General features: G+C 49.5%; 1 protein-coding gene across 3 annotated transcripts in view; it reads right to left on the bottom strand.

Moving 5' to 3' along the window:
* The window catches only part of CFAP97 (cilia and flagella associated protein 97), a 42,506-nt gene extending 26,790 nt beyond the window's left edge, over positions 1-15,716 (bottom strand). The window contains exon 1 of one of the 3 annotated variants that reach the window (XM_006276051.4): positions 15,595-15,716. The gene's annotated coding sequence lies outside the window, so the exon portion shown is untranslated. Of the gene's footprint in view, positions 1-14,716; positions 14,812-15,250; positions 15,412-15,594 lie in introns of those variants that run through there. The other 2 variants (XM_014594847.3, XM_059721834.1) reach the window with 2 other exon arrangements.
* Between the last annotated feature and the right edge of the window lie 490 nt (positions 15,717-16,206).

Genomic DNA, 16,206 nt, shown 5'->3' with positions numbered 1-16,206 from the left:
TCTATTATATTTCTATTTAAGTAATAATGTGAACCATGGTACTGCTCTACAGTTAAATATGCCACCATGGTTCACTATACACCTTTTTCACCTACCGTATGATTTCTAGATACAAAACCAAGATATTTTGATTTAACAACATACATTGTCACTATTAAGCTAATGTGGCTTTTTCTCTTTTTTTCCTCCCTTTAAGCTAAAATAAAATTCTTCTAACATTTTTTTGTAGTTAAAAAGACATTTTCATTATTACTGAAAGGACTGACTTTTTATCCCAACAACTCTGGAACTATCTTGTTGCAATAATTTTAAACACTGTAGTTAGAGAATAAAATACCCAATGCACACATGGCAGTCACATTTCAGCTGTCAGTGGGGACCTCCAGCTCAAGGCTCCCTATCTTATCTTGTAACACACAAATCTCCTCTGTGAATCAGACAAAAACTCACTCTCACCACTGAGTTATACACAGATTAACTAATAAAACTAAAACAAAATTCTGTTGGCATTTTTTGCTGCTGACAACTGGTTATACAGAAGCACTGTTAGAACTGGATGTTATTAAGTTTGACTCAGCACTAAAAAGAAAACCCAACTAGTCCCCTGCTTCATATGCTTTTTGATTCGCTGTTCCTCAGGGCCTATTGTTCTCAGCTCTCTTCACACTTTTCAGCTTCTGTGAAGCTTCAGAGTTTTAAATCATGAATTCCCATATGCAGAGATGGTTTACATGAAATGTATGAACTTATGACTTAAATGCATGAACTTGTGGGGGATGGAGGGATCCATCTGCTGACCTGACCTGTCATCTCAGGAAGTCTGCTGCTTGCCCAAAGCCCAAATCCAAGATGTCACAGAGGTATTACAGAGACTCATCTGGCCCTCTGACTATTACCTCATGTTGCTCATCCATGTGGGCACCAATGATACTGCCAGGGGAGACCCTGAGCAGATCAAAAGCGACTACAAGGCTCTGGGTGCAAGGGTGAAGGGGACAGGAGTTCAGGTGGTGTTCTCTTTGATCCTTCCAGTCAGGGGAAAGGGCCTGGGCAGGAGTGGGTACATCCTGCAGATCAATGCCTGGCTGCATAGGTTGTGTCACCAGCAGGGCTTTGCCTTCTTTGACCATGGGATGATGTTCCAAGAAGATTGCTGGGAAGAGATGGGATCTACCTGACAAAGAGAAGCAAGAGCATCTTCGCAGACAGGCTGGCTAACCTAGTGAGGAGGGATTTAAACTAGGTTCACTGTGGGATGGACACCAAAGCCCTGATATAAGTGGGTGACCTGGAGGAAGCAACAAGCAGGAAGGGGCAACAGGGGAGGTGTTCTCATTCTTCAGAAGAAATGCCTGTACACGAATGCATAGAGCCTGGGAAACAAGCAGGAAAAACTGGAAGTTCTTGCAAAGTCACAAAACTATGATGTGATTGGAATAACAGACTTGGTGGGAGTTAGCAGGACTGGAGCTCTGTCATGGATGGGTTCAAACTATTCAGGAACAACAGATAAGGGAGAAGAGGAGGAGGAGTCGCACTTCATGTAAAAGAGCCACGATTGCTCAGAGCTCCACTATGAAACTGGAGACAGGCCTGTTGAAAATCTCTTGGTTAAGGTCAGAAGAGAGAACAACAAGGGTGATGTTGTGGTGGAGGTCTTCTATAGACCAGACCAGAAGGATGTGGTGGATAAGGCTTTCTTCAAACAGCTAGCAAAAGCTTTCCCATCAGAAGCCCTGGTTTTCAGGGGGGACTTCAATCACCCTGACATCTGCTGGGAGGGCAATACAGCAGTTTGCAGGCAATCCAGGAAGCTTCTAGAGAGTGTTGGGGACAAGTACTTGGTGCAAGTGCTGAAGTAACCAACTAGAGGCCATGCTCTTCTTGACCTGCTGCTCACAAACACGGAAGAATTGGTGGAGTGTACTAGTAGATGGCAACTTGGGCAGCAGCAACCACAAGATGACTGAGTCCAGGATCCTGAGGAGAAGTAGGATGGAGAGTAGCAAAGTAGGGACCCTGGACATCACAAAAGCAGACTTCGACTCACTCAGGAAATTCATGGGCAGGATCCCCTGGGAAGCCAAAATGAGGGGGAAAGGAGTCCAGCAGAGCTGGCTGTACTTTAAAGAAGCCTTACGGAGAGTGCAGGAACAAACCATCCTGATGTGCAGGAAGACCAGCAAGCATGGCAGAGGACCAGTTCGGCTTAGCAGGGAACTCTTCAGTAAACTAAATCACAAAAAGGAAGCTTATAAGAAGTGGAAACTTAAGCAAACAACTAGGGAGGAGTATGAGAGTAGTGTTCTGGCATGCAGGGATGAAGTCAGGAAGGCCAACATGCAACTGGAGTTGCAGTTAGCAAGGCATGTGAAGGGTAACAAGAAGTTTCCACAAGTATGTCAGTAACAAGAAGAAGATCAGGGAAAGTGTGGGTCCCTTACTGAATGGGGGAGGCAACCAAGTGACAGAGGACACAGGAAAAGGTGAAGTGCTCAATAACTTCTTCACCTCAGTGTTCACAGGCAAGGTCTGTTCCCAGTCTACTGCACCTGGCAGCACAGTTTGGGGAGGAGGTGCTCAGCCAATAGTGGCAAAAGAACAGATTAGGGACTATTAAGAAAAGCTGGACATATACAAGTCCATGGGGCTGGGTGGAATGCACCCAAGGGTGCTGAGGGAGTTGACTGATGTGACTGCAGAGCCATTGGCCATCATCTTCAAAAACTCATGGCTATCAGGAGAGGTCCCAGATGACTGGAAAAGGGTGCCCATATTTAAGAAAGTGGAAAAGGAAGATCCAGGGAGCTACACATTAGTCAGCCTCACCTCAGTACTTGGAAAAATCATGGAGCAGATCCTCAAGGAACCCATTTCTAAGCACGTCGAGAAGAAGGTGATTAGGAACAGTCAACACGGATACACCAAGTGCAAGTCACGCCTTACCAACCTGATTGCCTTCTATGATGAGATGACTGGCTCTGTGGTTGCAGGGAGACTAGTGGATGTGGTATACCTTGATTTTAGCAAGGCTTTTGATGCCGTCTCCCACAATGTTCTCACAGGCAAGCTAAGGAAATACGGGCTGGATGAATGGACAGCAAGGTGGATAGAAAACTGGCTGGAGCATCAGGCTCAGAGGCTCAATATCTAGTTGGCAGCTGGTATCAAGTAGAGTGCCCCCCAGGGTTGGTTGAGAGGCCTGTTTTGTTCAATATTCTCATCAGTGACCTGGAAGATGGCACAGAGTGCACCCTCAACAAGTTTGCAGATGACACCAAGCTGGAGGGAGCAGAAGATACACTGGAGGGGAAGGCTAGGATTCAGAGAGACCTACACCAACTGGAGGACTGGGCCAAAAGAAATCTCATGAGGTTCAAACAAGGACAAATGCCGAGTCCTGCACTTAGGATGGAAGAATCCCATGCACCAGTACAGGCTGGGGGCTGACTGGTTGAGCAGCAGCGCTGCAGAAAAGGGCTTGGGGGTTACAGTGGACAATAAGCTGAATATAAGCCAACAGTCTGGCCTTGTTGCCAAGAAGGCCAGTGGCATACTGGGCTACATTTGTAGAAAGCATTGGCAACAGGGTCAAGGGAAGTAATTATTCCCCTCTAGTCAGCACTAGTGAGACCACATCTGGAGTACTATGGTCAGTTTTGGGCCCCTAGTACAGAAAGGACATGGGCAAATTGGAGAGTCCACTGGAGGGCAATGGAAGTGGTGAGGGCACTGGGGCACATGACTTCTGAGTAGAGGCTGAGGGAACTGAGCTTGTTTAGTCTAGAGAAAAAACTGTGAGGGGATTTAATAGCAGTCTTCAACTACCTGAAGGTGGGTTTGAAAGATGATGGAGCCAAACTCGTCTCAGCAGTGGCAGATGACAGAACAAGGAGCAATGGTCTCAAGTTGCAGGAAGAGAAGTTTAGGTTAGAAAATTCTTCCTGACATCTCACTAGGAGGGTAGTAAAACACTAAAACAAGTTACCCAGAAAAATGGTGTAATCTCTATCCTTGGAGGTTTTTAAGAAACAGCTAGAGAAAGCCTGGGTTGGGATGACCTAGTTGGGTATGGTCTTCCTTTGAGCATGGGGTCGGACTAGATGTGATGTCCTGAGGTCCCTTCCAACGCTAATTTTCTATGAATTGGAGCATCAGGAAATCGGAGATTTTGCCGTGATTCTAAAGCCCACAAAACCAAGGCAGCTATGGGAGACCCAGTAAGCCAGACAAGCCCCCTAAACTTTTCAAGATCTGCAAAGCAAATAAGAAGCAGGGGGAAGGCTGTGGAGCAATTAAAAAAAAGTCTGAAAAACAGCTGAACTCCTCCCAGAGCATTAGAAATAAGGACCACAATCAGGACAAAACATTAAACCACTATATCGACTGCAGGAGTTTTGCTCATATGCATTTTTTTCTACATACCCTAGCTTCAAGCATCTCCTGCAATCTCATTTATTAGACCAACTAGATTTCTGCAAAAATTTTCTTTAATTGCAGTTAAACAATTTTTTTGCAAAAATCTAGTTGGTCTAATAAAAAATGTCAACTCTACTATGAGTTACAATTCCTTTTGCCTCTAGACCAATATGGCTCCAACCTGGATACCCTCATGCAATCTATGACCCCCAGCTCCCATATGTATTCTTAAAAAAGAAATGTAATGGCAAAACACTTCAGTATATTAACAACTTTATAAATAAATATTTAAAACATGAAAAGCGATAGCTACTTTATATTTAATAAATATTTAAAAAACAGGATATGTAAAAGCTCATATTCAATAGTCCCAAAACAACTTGAATTGAGATTCCTTTTTATTTACAGACAGCTTTCATATGATAGATGCCCATCTTGCTTGGGTCATCTGACCCCAGCAGTCTTTCCTGCCCACATGCAGGGGGACCGAACCCGATGATTTATAAGGTCCCTTCCAGCCCCTAACTATTAAGAAATTATAAAGATACTGAATCACCTGTTTAAGACTTTGTTGCATGTGAGATGCATGATAATCTTTATTAAATATATATATATATATATATATATATATATATATATATATATATACACATACATACATACATACATACACACACACACATGTAATAAGTACAGTGGCATAATTTAAATTTTAAAACTTTACCCAGTAGAGAAAGAAGACAGACATATGCTACATGTGTGCATGTAAATAAATCAGCAGTTCTCAAACTTTCTAGACTTGAGGCACTCCTTAGAAAGTGCTAGCTCTTAGCTTTTTCTTGTTTTTTTGAATACAGAAAAAGAGAGAGCAATTCTTCTGTTGCAAAGAACTCAGAAAGACCACATGCCAAAAGTTTTTGACATTACAGATTCCTAACTGAAACCTCCAGGTTGATTCTGCAAATCAGGCATAGGGGTTTGCATGCTGAGCTGTGCTAATATTACATAGCATCCTTAAAAGTATTTTGCAGTACCCTGGTTAAGAACCACTGGAATAGATCAATAATGAAGAGAAGGTGAACGAGAACGAGAGACAGGGAGTGCACACACATACATATCTCGTGATCTGCTCAAGCAAACAACACTTTATCCAGATTCTGGGGGTCTTTTTGTTTTTTAAGCAGTCTGGAATAACAGGAAGAACAAAGTTCAAAATACTGGAATTGAGGAGATTTCTTTTCCAGTTGATGGGCTGGGATCTGGCCCATCAAGTAACTGGACCCAGCCTGTGGGCTGGCACCCACCAATTAACTGCATGTAGCCCGGGGCAGCCCATGCCACACCCCTATCTGCACCCCTGGCACCAGCCAGTACACACAGCTTCCCAGCAGGGCTGCTCCCAGTATGCGAGCAGTCAGCTAGGTACAGCTCAGCTCCCCCTGCCTCCAGTGGCTCCTCCTCGTCCTCCTGCTCCGCCACTCAGTGCTGGAAAATGGTGGCAGTGGCCAGGAAGAAAGGTGCAGAGCACCATGTGCCCAGCCAGGCAGTGGGAGCTGTAGCTAAGAAGTTCCTGCCCCAGCATGTGGGTCTCCAGCTCCATGTCACCTTCCACCCACTCCACCCACCCAGCACAATGAGCAGTCAGCTGCGCATAGCCAAGTGGGTGGAAGGCAACCAGGAGCTGCAGCTCCATACGCTGGGGCAGGAGCTGCCCAGATGCAGCTTCCCTCTGTCCGGCTGGGCACATGGTGCCCAGCATATCCCCAAGACTGCTGCTGCTTCCCAGTGCCACCTGCTGCCTAGAGCAGTGAAGCAAGAGGAGGAAGAGGAGTCACTGGAGAGGGGGGGAGCTGAGCAGTATCTGGGCAGCTGCAGCCACACTGTGAGCAGCTCCACTGAGAAGCTGTGCACACTGGACAGGACTAGGGCCAGGACCAGGTGGCAGCATAGCACAGGCTGCCCCAGGTGGGACCTGGCCCCATGCAGAGCACCATGGGGGCAGCCCTGGGCCAGATGGCGGGTGAAAAGGGGGCAGGGAGGACTGCACTTTCACCGCACTGCCCAGACAACCTCTGCTGCACACCCCCGCAGCTGGCTCCCCAGACCTAGCGTGCAGGCAGACCCCCACCCACACAATATACAAAAGTAAGACTTTATTGCCAGCTTTTATGTAATCAACTTACATACAGTACTCAAAAAAATATAAAATCAGGATAAAAATTATTTTTTGAAATAAAATGTTACTATAGATGTTCAATTTTTAGTCTGATTTATTAACAAGTTATTGATAAAAAAAATCTTCTAAAACAGGGGTGGGCAAAATACACCCTGTGTGGCCCGTAAGGCCGTTCTATCCGGCCTGCGAGGCCACTAAAAAAAAAAATGTAGAAAGTTAATATTTCTCTGCCCTTGGTTCCTGTAAAAAATGACAGTAACCAAGGGCAGTAGGACCCAGGAGAAGCCTGGTGGGCTCCAACAACAGCAGGGCCAGGCCGGCCCTGGCCCCCAGCCAGAAGCACATGGCTGCCCCAGTGCAGAAAGCTCAGGTAAGTGGGGGGGAACCCCGGGCAGGGAAGGAGCGCGCACAGGGCGGGGGGGGGGGGAGGGGGGGGGGGGGGGGGAAGCAGCCCCTCCCCACCCATGCCCGGTGCCCTGTGCTGCAGCTGCTCGCAGCCCACATGGGGCTGCCTGTGCCCACTCGACAGCCCCATGAAAGTTGTGAGCGCCTGCAGCATGGGGCACCGGGCATGGGGCAGGAAAGGGGGTGCATCCCCCCTGCGCTCAGCTTTTCCTTGGGCTCTTTCCCTGCGCAGAGAAAAGAGCAGCCCCTCACCCACCCCATGGCCGACGTCCCGTGCTGCAGGGAGTCGCAGCCTGCGCGGGGCTGTCTGGAGCAAGCACAGGCAGCCCCAGGCAGGCTGCAAGCAACTGCAGCGTGGGGCGCTGGGCATGGGGCCGGGAGGAGCTGTTTTCTCCCCCCCCCCCCCGCGCTCAGCGCCAGCTTGTAACCCAGGCCCACTGCCAGGCTGGCAGTGGGGCGGGTTACAAGCTGGTGCTGAGCGCGGGGAAAAGTGGCCCCTTGCCCACCCCATGGCCAGCGCCCCACGCTACAGCCACCTGTAGGCTGCCTGTGCCTGCTCTGGACAGCCCTGTGTGGGCTACGAGCACCTGCAGCGCGGGGTGCCAGCCATGGGGCAGGCGAGGGGCCACTTTTCCCCACACACAGCACCAGCTTCTTCCCTGCCAGCAAGCAGGGGGTCAGGGCTGTGCGCTGCCCCCCGCCTGTACCGTGGGGCTGGGGGGCACTGGGTGTGAGTGGGCAGGGAGCCAGTGGGAGCACAGCGCCCGCATTTTGGTCCTGGGACCAGTGCCGGTGGGGCCCAGAGCTGGGTGACAGGAGCGCAGGGTCCCAGCTGGCAGGGGCTCTATGGAGCTGGGCTAGCTCCCCCCTCTCCCTGCTGGTGCAGCCCAGCCCAGCTCCACAGACCCCTGCTGGCCTGTGCCCCACTCTGGGCCCCACCGGTGCTGGCCCTGGGACATGGGTCCCAAGACATTGGGACGTTGGTCCCAAGATGGTGACCAGGGGGCGGGGCACCTGTCAAGGGGGCGGGGTTACCCATGTGGCCCTCAACAGCCTGCCAAAACTGGGTAAGCGGCCCTCTGCCCAAAATAATTGCCCACCCCTGTCCTAAAAGGTTGTGCGCAAGAGGCCCTTGACAGCTCACCAAAACTCATTCAATGGCCCTCCAACCAAAATAATTTCCCACCCTGATTTAACCCATCGCATCTACCACACAGTATGGTCACTGAGAATGTCAAAACCCATGGCTGAGAGAATTCAGATCTTCCCATCTCAAGAACACATACCCTGAATATTTGAACTACAGAAGAATTAATTTTAGCAATAAAAACACAGTTTAAATGCATTTCCACAATCCTGTTTTACTCAAGAGACTGTACTGGTAACACGTTATCATTCAGAACATCACTAGCATCATGCAGAATATCATTCTCTTCCATTCTTCAGGCAAAATCTCTCAAATACTTTAGTCTTCATATTAAGAACAGATGTCATTGGTCACCTTTTTCACCACTCTGTTTAGGCATTTCCAGACTAAACATTAATTGAATTTCATACCATCATTAAAACAAATGAGAACAGTCTGAGTTAGAAATTTTTTTTTTTTTTATTTTAAGCCCTCACCCACCTAAGACACTTACCTTTAAACAAACAGGATCAACATATTGTAAGTAACCAGGAATTTTTCAGAGAGATAGTAACCTAATTAAACATACTATTTTTTAGTAAGACTTCATGTGAAGTACACATTTTCATTAATGTTTCAACTGTTAGACTATAGAAATAAGTCAAAATCTGCAGTCGTAGTAAAACTGTAACTAAACCCCAGTCCGTATCCCAGATCTCCAATTTTAATAGATATTAAAAGAAAATATGCTTGCTGGTGTATACTTGTCCATCCATCCATCAACTTATCAAACATCAAATGTTTATACAAGCCTGTATCTTGGGAACCCAGTAAATAGTCAATGAAAAAGTCAATGAGAGTACAGTAAAGTCATGCTCATTAAATTCTTGTTGGACCAGAGCTCTACGCAATATCCTCAAATTATACATCAACCAGTTGCTCATACTAACAACTAGTAAGAAACAGTAATCTTCTATCAGCTCCCAAATTTTAACAAAAAGAAACAAAATCCCATCCAGACTAGTTTTGGAAGTATCTTTATAGTTTTAACTGCACAAATGTAGCAAGTTTTTCATAAATCTGTCACCTGCACTACCCCTCAGAAGATCAATTTGGAGGTGGGATCCAATAATGGATCCCCCTGGATATTTGGCATACTATTAAATATTACCAAAGTGAGGTGTAATCTTAAACAACCGATGTGTGCCTGAAACCCAATCTTCACTGTAACTAAATTATTTTGTGCGATTGTACATTACTTTTCCATAATATTGTTTAAAACCTTCATGAAGTATAGGACTACAAAAAGCATCCAAACTACCATATTTTCTAACATACAACACCCCCCCCCAAAAAAAACCCCAAAACCCCAACAACTTAGGGTGCATGTATTAAGCAGGAAAACTCTTTTCTTTGCTGAAAAGGTAGCATGCCTGGAGACACTGTGCATGATATGCAGCTGCCAAGATGGCCCAGCAAGCTGAAGGGGCAGACTCTGGTGTTAAACCTCCAGACATAGCTATTGGCTAACCACTGTAGCTTGTGCCTAAAGCAGCAAGTGAGCTGCTGGTAGTATCTTGATGAGACTTGTGATGTGGAAAACTTTATTTACAGGAACTCATACAAAGAACTACTTACATTAGAGAAATAACAGTCTTGCCCACTGCCCTTACAAGGGTCTGGGGCCTAACCATTTGTGACAAAGTCCTCCTGGGAACAGAGAGACAATTCTACATTAGGCAACTGGCAATGGGCAACACTGTCACCGCTCACTGGTCCAAATTTCTGGACCCAGGGGGAGCCCTGTTGGACAGATAACAAGGCTCCATGGGCCAGCAACGATCTGTAGGCCAGCAATGGTCTGCCAAATATTTGGAAACACTGCTCTACGGTATTTCAACAGGAAAAGGGATTAGTTAAGTTTCGTGAAAGGATAAATTTGATCATGACTCTGAGGCTTTGTATTAGACTGATCAAAACTGAAATACAGGAGGTAGCACTTTGAAGCTCCTGGCACACATTCATTTAAAGGCTGGATGCACAATTCTGGGATTGGTATCAGATCCCAATCATATCACTACTACTTGCTGGTACGGGGGGAGTCCAGGATCAGAATCAGGATACTAAGCTCCCTCTGCACTGGAAAATTGAAAGCTGGATGCCCTGTGAACTCAGGCTTTATGGCAGGGGGACCATACCATAAGTTCAGTTCATGGAACAATGAAAACCAACCATAAAATTACTACACATTTTGTAGAATAATTTTCTGGTTGGTTTTACATTTTGTGGCACCATTAATGGCCTGAACATGTGGCTTGGGGTACCATTTAACACTAAGGTTCGCTCTAAGGTGCGTGCGTACACGGCTGCGCACAAGTAAAAATCTTGCTGCGCACAAAATTTTAAGGCCATGCACCTGCCCAGAGAGAAGCTGCGTGCACAGTGCGGTGGAGGCACCTGTGCCGGTGTGGAACACTTACTGAAGGTAAGCTCCTCACTCCAGGGCAGACAGTGGCTCCTCCCTGAGGTGGGACTGGGGCTGGCACAGGCTCCGGGGAACTGCTCCGCACCCCCGCGTCGCCTCGGGGAGGGAGGAGGCACACCGTGTCAGGGCTGGGGAGCAGAGCAGTCCCCCGGAGCCACCGGAGCCCACACCAGCCCCATCTGTGTGTGTGTGTGTGTGTGTGTGTGTGTGTGTGTGTACGTACGTACGTACGTACGTACATACTGTGGTTATCTAAACTTCAACACAGAGGTACAAGAGCTCAACAAAGGGGATGTACTGACGAGATACCAATATTTTTTCCCAGAAATATATGCCGTTCGAGAATACAGAGGTGAACAAGATGAAAAACAGTAATCATAAGTGATCAGCTGATTTTTCTCTCCCCAGTCTGATATCCACACTTAATGGCATTAATCTGGACATTCAAAGTGAAGAGAAACCCATGACACACAAATGGAATCAGCAAATACTTTAAATGATGAGATACTTTTAATGAGAGCAGAGCTATTGATGATTCGGCTCCAGACCACATTTCACGTGCCTGTCTCATGCTTTTGTCTTACCCTAATTCAATGGCGCTCAACCTCCAGGTCAACCTAAGGGCTCAACCTAAAGGTCTGGAAATTTGACAGCAGGGAAACAGCAGCACTGTTAATACAATTACACTCTCCTTAGGGACACTTACCAGTGGACCACACCAAAAGGGGGAGACTGGACCAAAGCAGCATGCTCATGGACCGCTACTCCTTAGAGGGAACACTGTTCAACATATGATTAGTAAGTTAAACATGTCCTGCGTGTGATGGTTGCCAGGGGCCTGAGGAAGACCTCTATCTGATTTGGCTATTTGTTTTTCCTGTTCATTAAGACATTTCTCCTGCTGAGCAGCATTGTTATGATAAATACAGACACTTGATATTTAACAGAGAGTTAGTTACCCATGCTAGTCTGAAATCAGGCAGAAGGCAGGGCAGGGTGGCACCTCAAAGGCCAACTCATTCAGAAATACATAAGCTTTTGGAGGCAAAAGCCTACTTCATGAAAGCATATATTACTGTTATATCAAACAATATTAGAACAAGGCAAGGTATAAAGTATCTGCTGAAGTAGGCTTTCGCCCACAAAAGTGTATGCCAGTGATTCTCAACCAGGGTGCTACAGTACCCTGGAGTGCCTTGAGATCCGTTCAAGGCTGCCACACAACATTAGCACTGGTAGGCATCCAAACGTGATGCACATGATAAACCCAGAGATTTCAAAGAAAAATCCATAGCATTAAAAACGTTCAGTCCTGTGCTAGTCTGAGTTCTTCACAACAGAACAATAACAAAGCAATTCTTCTTTAGTTAACCCCCCATCCCCCCCAGCACTGGCATTTTCTAAGGGGTGCCTCAAGTCTAAAAAGGCCAGGAACAACTGTCTTAAGCCTTTCTTAGCAAGTTAGGGCAGGATGGCACCTGAAAGGCTGACTTCTGGTCGATATTTAATGGAACTATTTGAATGCCTCATGTTTAAAACCTTAACATTAGAAATGAAAAACATTACCCCACACCTTCATATATAAATCCTAGTCTGAATGAAGTTATACCCTGCAGCAAATCACTACCAAAGAACTATTTGATAGTGACATTTTCCATGCTACAAGAAACCAGCTTCAGCAGAACCATGTTTAAGAGCAGGGGTGCCCAAATGGTGGCCTGCAGGCCACAGGTAGCCTATGACAGGTTAAGGAGAACCCCCTAAACTACTTTTCAGCCACCACTTCCCCTATTCCTGTGCTGCAACAGCAACCCGAGTCTTGGGCTACCCCTCCATCCTCCAGTTTCTGTGTTCTGCACCGGCCCTAGGAGGAGGTATGGCACAGCAGTGGTAGAGGGGAGCACCTACACAGGTGTGCACTGCAATTGTGTAAGGAGCATCTACATGGGGTTATTCTAGTCATGGGGGGTATGTCTGTGCAGGCACACACTGCAGTAGAGTCAGGAGGTGTGGGTGTATAGTGTAGCGGGGGGGCATCCAGGTGGTGCCTGCTGGTGCAGCCTGTGGGACATGCAGCCCCCCAGCCACTTAGCACTTGGGCAGCCCTGTTTAAGAGAATCAAAACAGAGCCAAATTTCTAGGAGGAGTTAAATGCTACCATATGGCCACAAAATGGTTGCTGCTATGTAGATGTGAGACATCTTAAAGCAACTGAGTTTTCTCAACATGCTTTAAAAACTATAGAGCAGGCAGACTATCAGAAGCACAAAAGGAATCACTGTCCTTTTTGTAATAGCCTCACCCACCCACCCATTCCGCTGAAATGCTCATCAAAGCACAAATTTCACTCTTCCAACTGATTTTAGCTGGTCTGCACAGAGCGTGCACGTGCATTTCCAATGCTCGCGGCAAATCAGGATGCTAGAAGGTATTTCTTTGTGGGGTGCCCAGATACCACATGATGGATATGTCGTAGCTACTCAGTGTCACCCAGGCTGGTACTGCTCCCACTGAGGTTTTGGGACAGAGAGCAATGCAAATAGCATGGGGTAAGACAGAGAAAGCCACTGCAGGTGAATTCTGAAGGAGTAGGAGAATCATAGAGAAGTAGGGCTGGAAGGGATCTCCAGAGGTCATCTAGTCCAACCCCCTGCCTGAGGCAGGATCATTCCTATCCAAACCATCCCATAAAAACCATAACCTAAACTATGTAAAACTGCTGTCAACCCTCACACAATACAGACCTAATCCCCTAACCTGCCACAGGCAAAGCAGGGGGACAACGAAAGCCAATGTCCTGCTGCTATGAAATGCTGCCTATATATGCTCTATGGCTCAAGAGTTACTAGGTATAGGGCCACATCCCTGCTACAAAGAAAGACAAAACCCCCGAACAGTCAGTACCAGCGTGACCATGGGGTAAAATTCTTTCCTGACCCCAAATATGGCGATGGGTCTAACCCTGAGCAGAGGAGGCAAGACCCTCTAGCCAGGAACTGCCTGTAACAAGTGCTCAACCCAGGGGTTTTTGTGATGCCCCCTGCTGTCCACTCAGCCAGCCCTTGCCAAACTGTAGCTTGCCTTGAACAATCTCCCCTCCACTTGCCCATCAAGCATTGATGTTATTATCTCTGAAGAAAAGGGAGGCTGCCCCAAGGCTTCCCAAACCTGGTCTTGCTCCTTGAGGAAATGGCCATGGACACCTGTGGTCATAAGCAATTACATGGTCTGCATCTTCCCTAATACCCACTCCCATGCTGCACAGGCAACATGCTAACTAGGGGTGCACCAATAAAGCTTTCTTGGGATGACATGGATGGCCAATTTTTAATGAGCCATATTGGCCAACACCAATCTGATTGCTGATATGTGGCCGGCAGCTTCAAGAGCAGCGTCCAGCTGGTAAATCTGTTGTCGTAGAAGGGGCAAGGGGGTAGGGAATGGGTGGCGCTGGGGGGGGGAGGCGACGACGACACAGGTCTAGGCCCCTGCAGTGAGAGAGGGAGCAGGGCCGGGCCAGGCTCTGCCCAGCCAGAGTGGGACAGAGCTGCGGTTCGGCAGGGAGGGGGAGGCAGCTCCTGCCTCTATATACACCCCAGAAGGGCATGAGGCACGTGTACCCCCCAAGATCTGCGTGCAGGCTGAGCACAGGCTGCCACTGAGGGCTGGAGCCGAGGCTGCATCAGGTTCTTCCCAGTGGGGGGCCTAGGCCAGGGCCGTGCTCAAGGCAGGTAACAGCAGTGCTGGGAGCAAAGGCTATAATGAATTTTGAGGTGGCTGTAGCCTACCCCGCATAGCCCCTTCACAGCACCGCCACTGCTGGCTCTGTCTGCAGCCTCCCCCACCCCAGGAACAGCCTGGCACAGCCCCGGCCCCAGCCCGCAGCACCAGCCCATCCTCACCCTGCGCACAGATCTAGGCGCATACACCCCACATGCCCTCCTAGGGTACACTCAGCAGCAGGAGCTGCCCCCCCATTAGCCACTCATGGCTACATTACGTGCCCTACCCTGGCTATGCAGCACCTGTCCCACCCTCAGCCCCACTCCCTCCCTCACCGCAGAGGCCTCAATCTGCACCCCCGTCCCTTCCCCAACAGACTTACCAGCCAGACGTTGCTCTCCAAGCTGCTGGGCTGTGCTCCTGGTCACCCGTGAGCTGTGCTGTGGCTGTGCCCACACAGGCTTTTATCGGCCACAGCAGCCCAAAAAAGCCGATTGCTGATAAGGTAAATTTTCCTTATATCGGTGCCGATACGATATGGGACCAATATATCAGTGCACCTCAAGTGCTAACACATGCGCCTCCTGAGTCATGGACTCCCAGTCCTTGTCCCTCCTGGGCTACAGGCTGCTTAGTGCTGCAGACCTGACCTGCAGTTGCTAGACCCCAGCCCTGCTCCTAGGCCAGTAGAGACCTTTGGGCATCCTGGCCCTGCTGACAGGTGCCCCTCCTGGGCTACAGACCTCTGCGCTGCCTCGACCCGCTGACACCCTGCTCTCTCTGGGCTTGGGCCCTCTGCCCCTCTCCCGGCTACCGCTCACCCAGCCATGCCTTCTCCCCGCTGCCAGAGCTCCTGTCTCCCTGCCCCGCTCAGGCCTCCCGCTCAGGTGACCTCCCAAGGAGCCGGGCGGCGCACCTGCTCCTCCCGCAGCCTCTCCTCCGCCTCCTCCAGAAGGACCAGGACCAGCCCCAGCCCGACCTCCGGAGCAGGGGGAGAGCCGGGGGGAGCCCCGCGGGCCAACGAGACGCCGGGGCGAGCCGGAGGCGGCCCTCGAGGCCTCGCCCGGCTGCGGCGCTCTCCCCGGCCGCGTCCCGCTTCCCCGAGCAACCGGGGGCGGGAATGACGCAGGCGGCGCGAGCGCCCCCCGCCGGGAGACACCGGCACACACCCCCGCCGCCCGCGGGGCAGGGCCGGCACGTGCCGCTCTGCGAGGGGTTCCCGCGGCCTTGTGCACTGGAGGCCCGGCCCGCCGTACTCACGGGCAGGCTGGAGACGGCCCCGCGCTGCAGCCACTGCCCCGGCGCTCGGCTCCTAGCTCTCGGCTCTGCCGCGGCCCGCACGCCCCCGCCCCGCGCGCTGCCGGGCAGGCGGGGCTCACGGCGGGGGGCGGAGCCTCGCACAGGCCCGGGGTGACGTAGCCGCCCCGCCCCGCTGTGCGCGGGCGTCTATCGGCTGCTCGGCCCTTGCGGCAACCTTCCGGAGACTTCCGGGCTCAGCAGCCCCAGCTCTTCCCAGGGGCAGCGCCGGGGAAAGAGCTGAGGGAAAGGCCGTGTGTTTGGCCCATCAGCAGCCCAAGGGCTGCGTTGCAGAAACTGCTTCGGGAAGAGGTTTGGGGCATCAGTGCTAGACTCCGCTTTTTATTCAAGTATTTCTTTATAGAGATGACAGTTTTCCATCAAAACATCTCCTTCTCAATACAGCCTCGTGCTTTGCTCGGAGCGTCCCGCACTTTCTGTTTAAGGCCCTGCTGACTCTCCCCCGGTCTCTGGAACAATCCAGCAAATGCAATCTATCCACCTCCCGCAGTGAGACTACAGACAGATCCGTTGGTTAAATCATGCCCGGAGTCTTCTAAATGCTCTTGTGCCTCT

The sequence above is a fragment of the Alligator mississippiensis genome, chromosome 2 (assembly GCF_030867095.1).
Source record: "Alligator mississippiensis isolate rAllMis1 chromosome 2, rAllMis1, whole genome shotgun sequence".
In the NCBI taxonomy this organism is placed as follows: domain Eukaryota; kingdom Metazoa; phylum Chordata; order Crocodylia; family Alligatoridae; genus Alligator; species Alligator mississippiensis.
This window is presented reverse-complemented; position numbering and strand designations above follow the sequence as displayed.